Source organism: Ricinus communis, chromosome 2 (assembly GCF_019578655.1).
Source record: "Ricinus communis isolate WT05 ecotype wild-type chromosome 2, ASM1957865v1, whole genome shotgun sequence".
NCBI lineage: Eukaryota > Viridiplantae > Streptophyta > Magnoliopsida > Malpighiales > Euphorbiaceae > Ricinus > Ricinus communis.
The window spans coordinates 17,661,526-17,673,966 of record NC_063257.1 but is presented as its reverse complement, the minus strand read 5'-3'; positions in this window follow the sequence as shown (position 1 = coordinate 17,673,966).

The window sequence follows — 12,441 nt, the reverse complement described above, 5'->3', positions numbered from 1 at the left end:
AAGATAACAAGGGTACAGAACTTAATTTATCTTTTAGCAAGTTAAAAGCCTCATCTTGTTCAATTCCCCACTTAAAACCAACATTCTTTTTTATGCATTCTGATAGGAAATCATCATCTTAGCAACCACACACCCCAATAACTAATGAGTTATGATACATATGGAATGCAAGAAAACACCCTCCAATCAAGATGATTCCAAAACTCAAGGATCTCCTCAAGTGAAGATAGGAAAAACTAGTTCCAAGAATGAAACTAGCACTTGAATTCGACTCCAAACGCCACAAACCAAGTATGATTTGATAAATTATGAATCAAACATAAGATTTTGGTTAGAGAACGCCACAAACTAAAAATAGTTTGATAAGTTCAAAGTTCATACAAGAACTTAAGCAAAAACACTCACAAAGAGCAAACAAAGATTATCATTCAAAATTCTATCTTTACAAATGGATTTGGCTTTGATATTTATTGCCAAAACAAGACAAAGAAACCTAAATGGATGTCTTTTGAGCTTCCCCACGTTTTTCCCTTTAATTCACCTTAAAACTTATTAAAAGTGGCTGTTTTTACATTGATGTCACTCATTTTTGTAACTCCCAAATGACAACTAATTATGTGCATCCATTTTGTAACTCCAAATTATGACTAATTATGTGCATCTATTTTGTAACTCTAAAAGACAACTAATCACACCATAACTTAAGAGAAACCTAATAAAATGAAAATAAAAAAAGGCTTCAAATGAATCTTATTGGACCTATGAATGTGAACACTCCAAATGTCTTTAATTAAGCCCAACAAAGCTTCTTGCATCCTATTAGACTTGGATCTTGTCATTGGACCTCCTTGAAAGCTTAAAGGATCATTTGTAATTCTTGTCTTTATTGCATCACATTCAGTTAAAGGTGCATCTATGGTAGAAAAATTCTTAATGAACCTTCTATAAAAGCTAGCTAAACCATGAAAGCTTCTTACATCACTTACTCTTATGGGAGTTGGCCATTCTCTAATTACTTTTACCTTTTCTTGATCAACATGAATACCCTTGTCATTGACAATATATCCAAGAAAAGTAATTTCATTAGTGCAAAAACAACATTTCTTTAGATTAGCATACAACTTATCTTCTCTAAGCACATAAAAAACACAAGTCAAATGTTGTACATGCTCATCTAGATTTTTGCTATAAACCAAGATATCATCAAAATAGACAACAACAAATTTGCCTATGAATGGTCTTAAAACATGATTCATCAATCTCATGAAAGTGCTTGGTGCATTAGTTAAACCAAAAGGCATTACTAACCACTCATATAAACCATGTTTAGTTTTAAAACCTGTTTTCCATTCATAACCTTCTCTCATTCTAATTTGATGATAACTAGATTTCAAATCAATTTTTGAAAACAAATATGAACCATGCAATTCATCCAACATGTCATCTAGCCTAGGAATGGGATGTCTATACTTCACCGTGATTTTGTTGATGGCACGACAATCAACACACATCCTCCAAGTTCCATCTTTCTTAGGCACTAACAAGACGGGTACGGCACATGGACTCATGCTTTCACGAACATAACCCTTCTCCATAAGCTCACTCACTTGCTTTTCGATTTCCTTGGTCTCCTCCGGATTACATCTATATGCTGGTCTATTTGGAATGCTTGCTCCGGGTATGAAATCAATTTGGTGCTCAATGCCTCTTTTAGGTGGCAAACCATTTGGAATTTCTTCCGGAAATAAATCTTCATAAACCTGCAAAAGATCAACAACAACACTAGGCAAACAATTGGTTATTTCGTTAGAAATATGCAAAATCTCCTTGTACATAAGTACAAGCATGTGTTGCCTCAAAAGCATAGCTTCCTTCACATCACTCATTTTTGCATAAACACTCATTTTTCTTTCATTTGAACCTTCCTTGTTTTCTCTCACCTTGTGTTTCCCATTTTGGTCAAGAGAATTGGAATTTTTAGGTTCACTCATCTCACCTTTTTCTTTACTCTCAAAGGTTTCCGTTCCCAAAGAGTTTCCCAATGAAGAACCCATTTCTTCATATTGTTGCTTGATGCGTATTTGGTCTTCAAAAATCTGTTTTGGAGTTAATGGTCCAAGGTTAAACCTTTTTTCATCCATAGTCAAAGTATACATATTTTTGAATCCATCATGACTAGCCCTTCTATCATATTGCCAAGGTCTCCCCAACAACATATGTCCGGCCAACATTGGCAACACATCACACAGCACCTCATCCTTATATCTACCAATTTGAAAAGAAACTAAAACTTGCTTATTTACCTTTACAACTCCACTTTCATTAAGCCATTGCAACTTGTATGGTCTTGGGTGCTTGGTAGTAGGCAACTTCAATTTCTCCACTAGCAAAGTGCTTGCTACATTGGTACAACTTCCACTATCCACAATCATGTTGCACAACTTGTTAGAAATCAAACAATGAGTATGAAACAAATTTTCCCTTTGCTCCCTATGGACATCATGTTTATTTTGCAAACTCAATGTTCTTTGAACAACAAGATTATCTCTCTTAGCACATTCAACATCACTATAATCTTCTAAAGAAGGCATATCATCATCACTATCCCCCTCACTCTCCGACTCAATATCACCATCCCTTAGAATCATAACTTTCTTAATTGGACATTCCCTAGCAATGTGCCCATGACCCAAACACTTAAAACATTTGATTCCTCTAGTTTGGGTTGGTTGATTCTCGCCCTTTCCCTTATTACCCAAGTCAATTTTAGGTTTAGTTTCTTCCACTTTTGACTTAGTAAAAGGTTTATCATCCTTTTTCCCCCAAGAATTTTTCCAAGAAGAAAAAGAACCCATATTTGGTTTAGAATCATACATCTTTCTTTTCAATTGCCTTTCCACTTTCATGGCCAAATTCACCATATCTTCAATCTCCACATAATGTTGCAAATCAACAACATCAGCAATGTCTTTGTTTAGCCCTCTCAAGAACCTTGCCATGGTAGCTTCACGATCTTCTATCACATTTGCTCTAATCATAGCCTTCTCCATTTCTTTGTGATACTCCTCCACACTCATGGATCCTTGAATTAGAGTTTGTAATCTTTGATGAAGCTCTCTGTAGTAGTGGCTTGGAACAAACCTCTTTCTCATGATTTGCTTCATTTCTCTCCAAGACTCTACGAGTCTTTCTCCATATCTACATCTTTCCTTGCAAAATTGATCCCACCAAACAATTGCATAATCACTAAACTCAACAGCGGCAAGTTTTACCTTTTTCTCCTCCGAATAATTATGACATTCGAAGATGAGTTCCACTTTCCTCTCCCATTCAAGGTACACATCTGGATCATTTCTTCCTTGGAATGAAGGAATCTTCATTTTGATGCTTCCAAGGTTGCGATCAACATCATCATTTGGATGTCTTCTCCTAGCTTGTCTCCTAGGATTGATTCGTTGTCCCAACAAGGTGACTTGATCATCATCCAAATCACCCTCTCCTTCATAGTCCTCTTGGTCAATTGGTGGACGTCTCCTTTGTCTAGGCTCTCCATGTAATTGGTTAAGGATGCCATCATGCTTCTCTAATTTTTCATTGACTCCCGCCATCATATTAAATATTCTTTCGAATTGTTGTGGCATAGCTTGAATCACATGATCATTTGTATAAGAAGAACTTGTGTCTTTTGACATGATTGTAAAACCTAAATTTTAACAAAAGAAAATAGAAAGAAACAATCTCACAACACTCTCACGTATTTCACTCAAAATTGATGTATACCACTCTTGATTTACACTCAATTTTGCCTTTTTTTTTTTCTAATGATCTCACACTCTTGCCTTTTACCTCTCAAATTTGCCTTTTGATTTCTTAGATGAACTAAGTTTCTCAATCAAACAAAATTTCAAGAATGTAGTAATCAATGATAAAAAAAAAAAAAAGGCAGGCTAACAAGAAAATAATAAGGTAGGCTTAAAGAAATGAACAATTTGTAATAAATAGGCTAATAGAAATGAATAACAAAGATAGATCATCAAGAACACAAAGAGACAGAATTATAAAGATAGATCTCAATGGAATATGAAGAGTCAGTTTTTTTTATGTAATCTGAGATCTAACACAAAAATATCAAAGATAACAATTTTTTTCTTTTAGGACGATTTTTTTTTGATTTATGCAAACAAAATCTTGAGATAAGAAGAATAAAGATAAAAATAATAATAATAACAAGAACAATAGATGGCAAAAGGTGCAAAATATAAGATGAACACAAGATATTGAGAATTAAAAGATAGTATTGGATACGCAAACCTCAATCTCGAGCCAATGCTCTGATACCACTTATGATGGGAATTGTAGGTTTCATCAATTAACTCCCCAATAGCAAAAATACTATGATAAGTTGAATTAGAAGAAAACTAGAAATTACTAATTTAATCCACAAATTCGGATCGTTCAAAGATTGAAGTAAGAAAATGGATGCTACTTAACCCCTTTAACAACAAGGATAAAGATACTAATATAGACTTTGAATTTTCTCTTATGCCACAAACAAGAAAGTTTGATAAATAACAAGAAAACAAAGATTTAGATTTTGACACCACAAGCTAGAATAAAGCTTGATAAGTCGCAAAGTTCAAGCAAGAAATTAAAGACAAAATTCCTCACAATAAAACTAAAACAAAATTTCATATATCAAATTCAATCATGCTCTAAAAGAAAGAGAAAAGGACTTGTTTATATAGAGTACAAGTCCATGCACACACTACTAAAATAGACTCACACACATAGGATTACTTTTACTCTTAAATGGCCTTAGTAACCACTATCCACACTAATAGCCATTACTTGGTATTGATTACCCCATTAACTTGTATATGGTGGCTCTTAATAACCACTACCCACATTGATAGCCATTACTTGATATTAATTACCACATTAACTTGTATGGTGGCTACATGTAACCCTAATTATTATTAACATGAAAACAAGTTAAATATTATTCCTTGGGCCTCCATGGATGCCTTATTGGGTTGAAGTTCTTGGGCTTTCCAAATGTCCCTAATTAAACCCAATATGGCTTGTTGAAGCTTCTTGGATTTGGACATTGTGATTGGGCCTTCTTGTACTATTAATGGATCTTGGATCTCTTTAAGCTTTGAACTTGGATTCACATCAAGAAAGATTGCGATCGTTTTGATATCTGGGACGCTCTCCATCATTCCTTGTTCCTCTCGGTACGAGGACTCCTGATGGGATAAGGATTAGCGTAAGGAATCATGAAAAGGCAGTTGACAAGGTTGACCAGTGGTGTTGATGAGCTACTTGATCATCAAGCGGGACGAGACATAAATCTAACACAAAAGGGAGAAATCATGTTGTTTTCGATTAATCCAAGCGTAATAAAAGTAGGAACGCGACTGTTTTGATGTCTGGGATGCATACAATGAAGTAATTTGGGTCGGAGTGTTATTAGGTAGGCCCATGGAGAATGTGTATTGATAGTCATGCAATCAATAACATAACTATCAAATATAGATTTCCTATGCCTAGGCCCCAAGATATGTTTGATGAATTGAGTGGTGCCAAAAGTTTCAGCAAGATTGATTTGAGGAGTGGCTACCATCAAATGAGAATTCGAGAAGGTGATGAATGGAAGACAACTTTCAAAACAAAACAAGGGTTGTATGAGTGGCTTGTCATGCCATTTGGACTTTGCAATGCCCCTAGTTCGTTCATGAGACTTATGAATGAGGATACATTGTTTCTAGTGAAGGGATACAGGTTGATCCGGAGAAAGTGAAGGCCATTTCCACATGGTTAGTTCCAAGGGATGTTCATGAAGTTAGGAGCTTTCATGGCCTTGCTTCTTTCTATAGAATCTTCATCAAGAACTTCTCAACAATTACAGCCCCGATGACGGAGTTAATGAAGAAAGGAGAATTCAAATGGAGTGAAGCGGCCCAAAAATCCTTTGAAGAAGTCAAAACAAAATTATGCAATGCACCCATCCTTGCTCTTCCAGATTTTGACAAGTTATTTGAAGTGGAATGTGATGCAAGCGGCGTGGGTATTGGAGCTGTCCTTATTCAAGAGAAGCGTCCAGTTTGCTACTTTAGTGAGAAACTAAGTGGAGCCAAGCTGAATTATTCCAACTATGATCGTGAGTTCTATGCGATTGTTAGAGCTTTAGAACATTGGTCTCACTATCTAAGGCCAAAACCTTTTGTTCTTCATTCGGATCATGAGGCCTTCAAGTACATACATGGCCAACAAAAGCTGAATCATCGACATGCCAAGTGGGTAGAGTTCCTGCAATCTTTTACTTTCCATTCGAAGTATAAGGAGGGAAGGAACAATGTTGTTGCGGATGCTCTCTCACTTTGTTGCGTGCCATAAGACGGATGATGCATCCAAAATTGCTGACTTGTATTTTCGTGAGATCATTCGTTTGCATGGTGTTCCAAATTCCTAAGTCACTTTTGGAGAATTTTATGGAAGTTGGTAGGTACTAAGCTTCTTTTTAGTACTTCTCATCATCCTCAAACTGATGGCCAAACGGAAGTGACTAATAGAACACTTGGATCTTTGTTGCGTGGACTTGTGAGTAAAACGCAGAAAGATTGGGATATCAAGTTGGCACATGCTGAATTTGCCTATAATAGATCACCTTCTTCAACTACAAGTCGTGCTCCTTTTGAGGTGGTCTATGGGGTTAATCCTCTTCTTCCTGTTGAACTTGTTCCATTGCCAAGAAAGGACTTAGTCCATGTTGATTCAAATAAAAGATGGGAAGCATTTCAGAAAACATGTACTCAAGTTAAGGAGAAAATTGAAGCAATGAATGCAGTTTACAAGGCAAGAGCTAATAAGAGAAGAAAACAGCCTACCTTTGCTAAGGATGATCTAGTGTGGTTACATTTGAGGAAGGAACGTTTTCCTAATCTTAGGAAAAACAAACTCATGCCTAGGTCAGATGGTCCATTTCGTGTGTTAGAAAAGATTGGAGAAAGTGCTTACAAACTTGAACTTCCAAGTGAGTATGGTGGTGTAAGTGCAATTTTCAATGTGAGGGTATTTAACTCCATACCTTGATAATGAAAGTTTGAGGACAAACTTTTTCAAAGAGGGGGAGAATGATATGGAATCAGTCCAACAAGAGGTCCATCACACAGCTCAAGTGCAAGATAATGATGCTACGGTCCATGCCTTGCTAGTGCATGAAAATGCTAAGCAAAGATCAGAACATTTCATGGGATTCTCATCAAAACAAACCTTTATCACTTGCCTTAATTGGATGGTTGAATAAAAGCTTGAAAAGGGGAATATTTGCTGCTCATTATGTTCAGTTTTTGCTATTCATAAAGGTGGACGTTTTTGGAGTTATTCCTTACTCTATTTGCTGCTCATTATGTTCAGTTTTTACTGTTCATAAAGGTGGACGTTTTTGGAGTTATTCTTTGTTTAATTTGCTGTTGGAATTTCAGTTTTAAGTGTGTAATAAAACCTTTGTAATCAGCCTTTAATAGCTGTTACAAAGATTTTCTTTATTTAGCACTTTTATTTGCTGTTTAATTAGGGATGTTACAAGGGAATGTTAATCCTTGTAGCTGGTCAGTTTTTAGGAGGAAGTTGAAGAGTTTATCTATGTCATGTAACTCTTCTAGTGGTTGAGTATAAATAGAACTCATGGCCAAGTGTTATAGGCATTGAGAGGTGAAAACAAATCTGATTTCTTAGTGAAATTATTCTAAGTGTTTTACTTTGTGTTTTCACGCCCTTTTGCTCTTACTACTTAGTGTTTGAGAGTAGAAGTTTGAGAGTGCTTTACTTAGTGTCTTGTTCTTTTATTTGTTCCCTACCATTCAAAGTACTCAAACTCATTCCAAAAATGATCCTAATCCTTTTCCACATCAGGTGGACCAGTTAACTCCTCCCTAGTTCTTGATTTGACTTTAATTTATTTATCTTTCTTTATTTATTAATTTATATTTAGTTTCTAGTTTCTTTAGCTTATGGAATGAGGGATGTCGCACCATAAAAACTGCATGCAACCGAATATTTAAGGCTAATAAGCTACTATTTCAGTTTTCTATCTTGTGGAAAATCAAAAATATGAATTATCGCCCGCGTTCCTTTCTTTTGTGTCTAAATCAATTCGATTTGATCCTTACGCCCAGCCGTATGGAGAAGAATAAAGAAATTGTGATTTCTTTCCTTTCTTTTGTGCCACTCTTTCTAATCTTTGTTTAGTAATGATGGTTTGGTTCTATTTGGGGAGAATAAGCATGGGTGTCAAGTGAAAGCGCATATAACCGGCAAGCATAGGCACAAATCCATTGCTTGGACAAATGCAAAGAAATTAATTAGTTGATCATTTGATTGAGCATGGATATCATTCTCGAATGATTTCGATCGAATCTTTTGGAGGAAGGAGTGAACGACGAGAATTGAGGCACGCCCAAATTCAGGGCTTGGACCATTGAGATCTCCATCATTCCTTGTTCCTCTCGGCACAAGAACTCTTGATGTTACAAGGATTAGCGCAAGAAAATTAAATTAGTTGTTCGAGTATTGGCATCATTCTCGAATGAAATGAAATCAGTTGATCGAGCGTTCATGTCATTCTCGAATGATCTCTGCTGAATCTTTTGGAGGAACGAGGTAACGAGAATCGAGGCATGCCAAATTTCGGACTTGGACCATTGGGATCTCTATCATTCCTTGTTGCTCTCGGCACGAGGACTCCCAATGGCACAAGGATTAGCGTAAAGAATCTTGAGAAGGCAGTTGACAAGCTTGGCTGGTGGCCTTGATGCTTTACTTGATCATCAAGCGAGACGAGACGTAAATCCACGCGCGAAATGGAGAAATCATATCGTTTTCAATTAATTCAAACGTAATACAAGCAGTAATTTGTGTCATAATGTTACCAGGTAGGCCCACACCAATTTCTCCTTGTTTTCGTTAAGCTGGCTTATAGAATCTAGGACTACGGTTGACCAGCCAACTCCTCTCTCGTTCTTGATTTGACTTTAGTTTATTCATCTTTCTGCCTCTCTTTCTAATCTTTGTTTAGTAAATGCAAAGAAATTAAATTTAGTTGATCGAGTATTGATATCATTCTCGAATGAAATGAAATTAGTTGATTGAGCATTGATATAATTCTCGAATGATCTTATCGAATCTTTTGGAAGAAGGAACGAACGACAAACGAGAATCAAGGCACGCACAAATTCAGAACTTGGACCATTTGGATCTCCATCATTCCTTGTTCCTCTCGGCATGAGGACTACTTATGGCATAAGGATTAGCGTAAAGAATAATGAGAAGGCAGTTGACAAGCTAGGCTGGTGGCGTTGATGCTTTGCTTGATCATCAAGCGGGACGAACCTAAATCCAAGAGCAAAAGGGAGAAATCATGTTGTTTTCAATTAATCCAAGCATAATTCAAGCAGGAACGCGACCGTTTTGATGTCTGAGATGCATATAATTAAGTAATTTGGAACAGAGTGTTAATAGGTAGGCCCACACGAATTTCTCCTTATTTTCATTAAGCTAGCTAACAGAATCTAGGACTACGGTTGATCAGTCAATTCCTCATTGGTACTTGATTTGACTTTAGTTTATTCATCTTTCTTTATTTATTAATTTTTATTTAGCTTCTAGTTTCTTTTTCTTATGGAATGAGAGATTTCGCACTATAGAAACCGTATGCAACCGAATACTTGAGGCTAATGAGTATACTATTTCAGTTTTCTACCTTCTGGGAAATCAAGTTATGGTTTCTTCAGAGAACTTTGCGAGCTAATCACGACTCGCCGATGGAGAAAGTAGACTTATCGCTCGCGTCCTTCCTTTCTATTGTGTGTTCTTTGTCTACCCTAGTATCTAAATCAATTCGATTTGAGCTTTACGACCAACCGTATGGAGAAGAACAAAGAACTTGTGATTTCTTTCCTTATCGGACCCGATATCATACCTATGTTCTAATTTTGTTCGTTTCTTTTGTGGCTCTCTTTCTAATCTTTGTTTAGCATGATGGTTTGTTTCTATTTGGGGAGCGTAAGCATGAGTGTCGACTGAAAGCGCGTGTAAGCAGCAAGCATAGGCACAGCTCTATTCCTTGAACAAATACAAAGAAATTAAATTAGTTGATCGAGTATGATATCATTCTCTAATGAAATGAAATCAGTTGATCAAGCATTGATATCATTATCGAATGATCTCGGTCAAATCATTTGGAGGAAGGAGTGGCGACGAGAATCGAGGCACGCCCAAATTCAGGGCTTGGACCATTGGGAGCTCCATCATTCCTTGTTCCTCTCAGCATAAGAAATTCAAGAGTTAACAACTCAAAGAAAATAAACTTCATTGAGAATGATAGATTGATCTAATCTCTTTGGCCGAAATACATAGCTCTATTTATAGAGTCTTGAAATAATTCTAACCCTAAAAAGAACTAAGAGTGGCAGCTAAGACTTCTCAAACATAAGGAATAAGAATCAAAACCTAAAAGACTCCTAATGTGTAGCTGCCATTAGGAAACAAATCAATCTAGAATAAAACTCCCTAATTAAGATAAACAACAAGGAAACAAATAATTCTATCTAATCTCTATCTTGGAAAGAGATATGCGGTTGCCCTAGGGTTAGGTGAGACGTCCAAGGCTTCTAGAAACCCTAACCATATGCTGACAAGTCATAAGGCATGACAACGCCTTATTGAAGATGAGCTTCTCCCTCAAACTTAATGTTACTATCTTCAAGGCATTGTTATCATCATTAAAAAACACCGTCATTAGCCATCTTCAAAACATGCTCCAAGTAAGAATTTAAGGCTTGCTTGAACTTCGTACTTCTTGCTCGTATCATTGGTCCATGCTAGTTGACTTAGATACATGCTTGGTTGCATCAGAAGGAAATTAAATTAATTGATCGAGCATTGATATCATTCTCGAATGAAATGAAATCAGTTGATCGTGCATTGATATCATTCTCGAATGATCTCAGTCGAATCTTTTGGAGGAATGAGTGAACAAGGAGAATCAAGGCGCGCCCAGATTCACAATATGGACCATTGGGATCTCCATCATTCCTTGTTCCTCTTGGCACGAGGACTCTTGATGGCACAAGGATTAGCATAAGGAATCATGACAAGCTTAGACGGTGGCGTTGATATGTTGCGTGATCATCAAGCGGTACGAGATGTAAATCCAGATGCAAAAGGGAGAAATCATGTTGAATCAAGAGAAGGTAGTTGACAAGCTTGGCTTGATCATCAAGCGGGACGAGACGTAAATCCACTTGCAAAAGGGAGAGAAATCATGTTATTTTCGATCAATCCAAGCGTAATAGAAGCAGGAACGTGACCGTTTTGATGTCTAGGATGCATAAAATGAAGTAATTTGGATCGGAGTGTTAATAGGCAGGCCCACACGAATTTCTCCTTATTTTTGTTAAACTGGCTCACATAATCTAGGACTACGGTCGACAAGTCAACTCCTCTCTGGTACTTGATTTGACTTTAGTTTATTCATCTTTCTTTAATTCGCATTTAGCTTCTAGTTTCTTTTTCTTATTGAATGAGTGATTTCACATTATAAAAACCGTATGCAACTGAATACTTGAGGCTAATGAGCATACTATTTCAGTTTTCTACCTTGTGTGAAATCAAGTTAATCATGACTCGCCCTTGGAAAAATTAGACATATCGCTCGCGTCCTTCCTTTCTTTTGTATTCTTTGTCCACCCTAGTGTCTAAATCAATTCAATTTGATTCTTACGCCCAGCCATAGTGATGCAACCAAGGATGCATCTAAGTCAACTAGCATGGATCCACTAGCCTATGGAGGACCAATGACACGAGCAAGGAGTAAAAAGTTCAAGCAAGCCTTAAATTCTTACTTGGAGCATGTTTTGAAGATGGCTAATGATAGTGCTTTTAATGAAGATAACAACACCTTGAAGATAGTGACATTAATTACTATTAATGAAGCTTAAACTTCTGGTCATGGAACAAGGTCAAGGTCAAAGATCAGGGATTAAAGTCAACAGGCTTTCCTTAGGGTTTCTAGAAGCATTGGGCCACACATTAGGGTTTCTAGAAGCATTGGAGGTCTCACCTAACCCTAGGGCAGCCACCACTTATGCTTAGAGAAGGAGGCAGCCGCACATTAGAAGTCTTTTAGGGTTTGATTCTTTATTGCTTATCTCTTAGTCCTTTTTAGGGTTAGAATCATTTCAAGACTCTATAAATAGAGCTATGTATTTCGGCTAAAGGACATAAGATCAATATACATTTCTGAATGAAGTTTTATTTGAGTTGTTAACTCTTATTCCTTAAGGTGTTCCTTATTGAATTTCTTGAGATTAAATTAACTTGTTTGATTTAGTTTCACATCTACATGTTTGATCAATCAATTAACTTTTTATTAGTTTC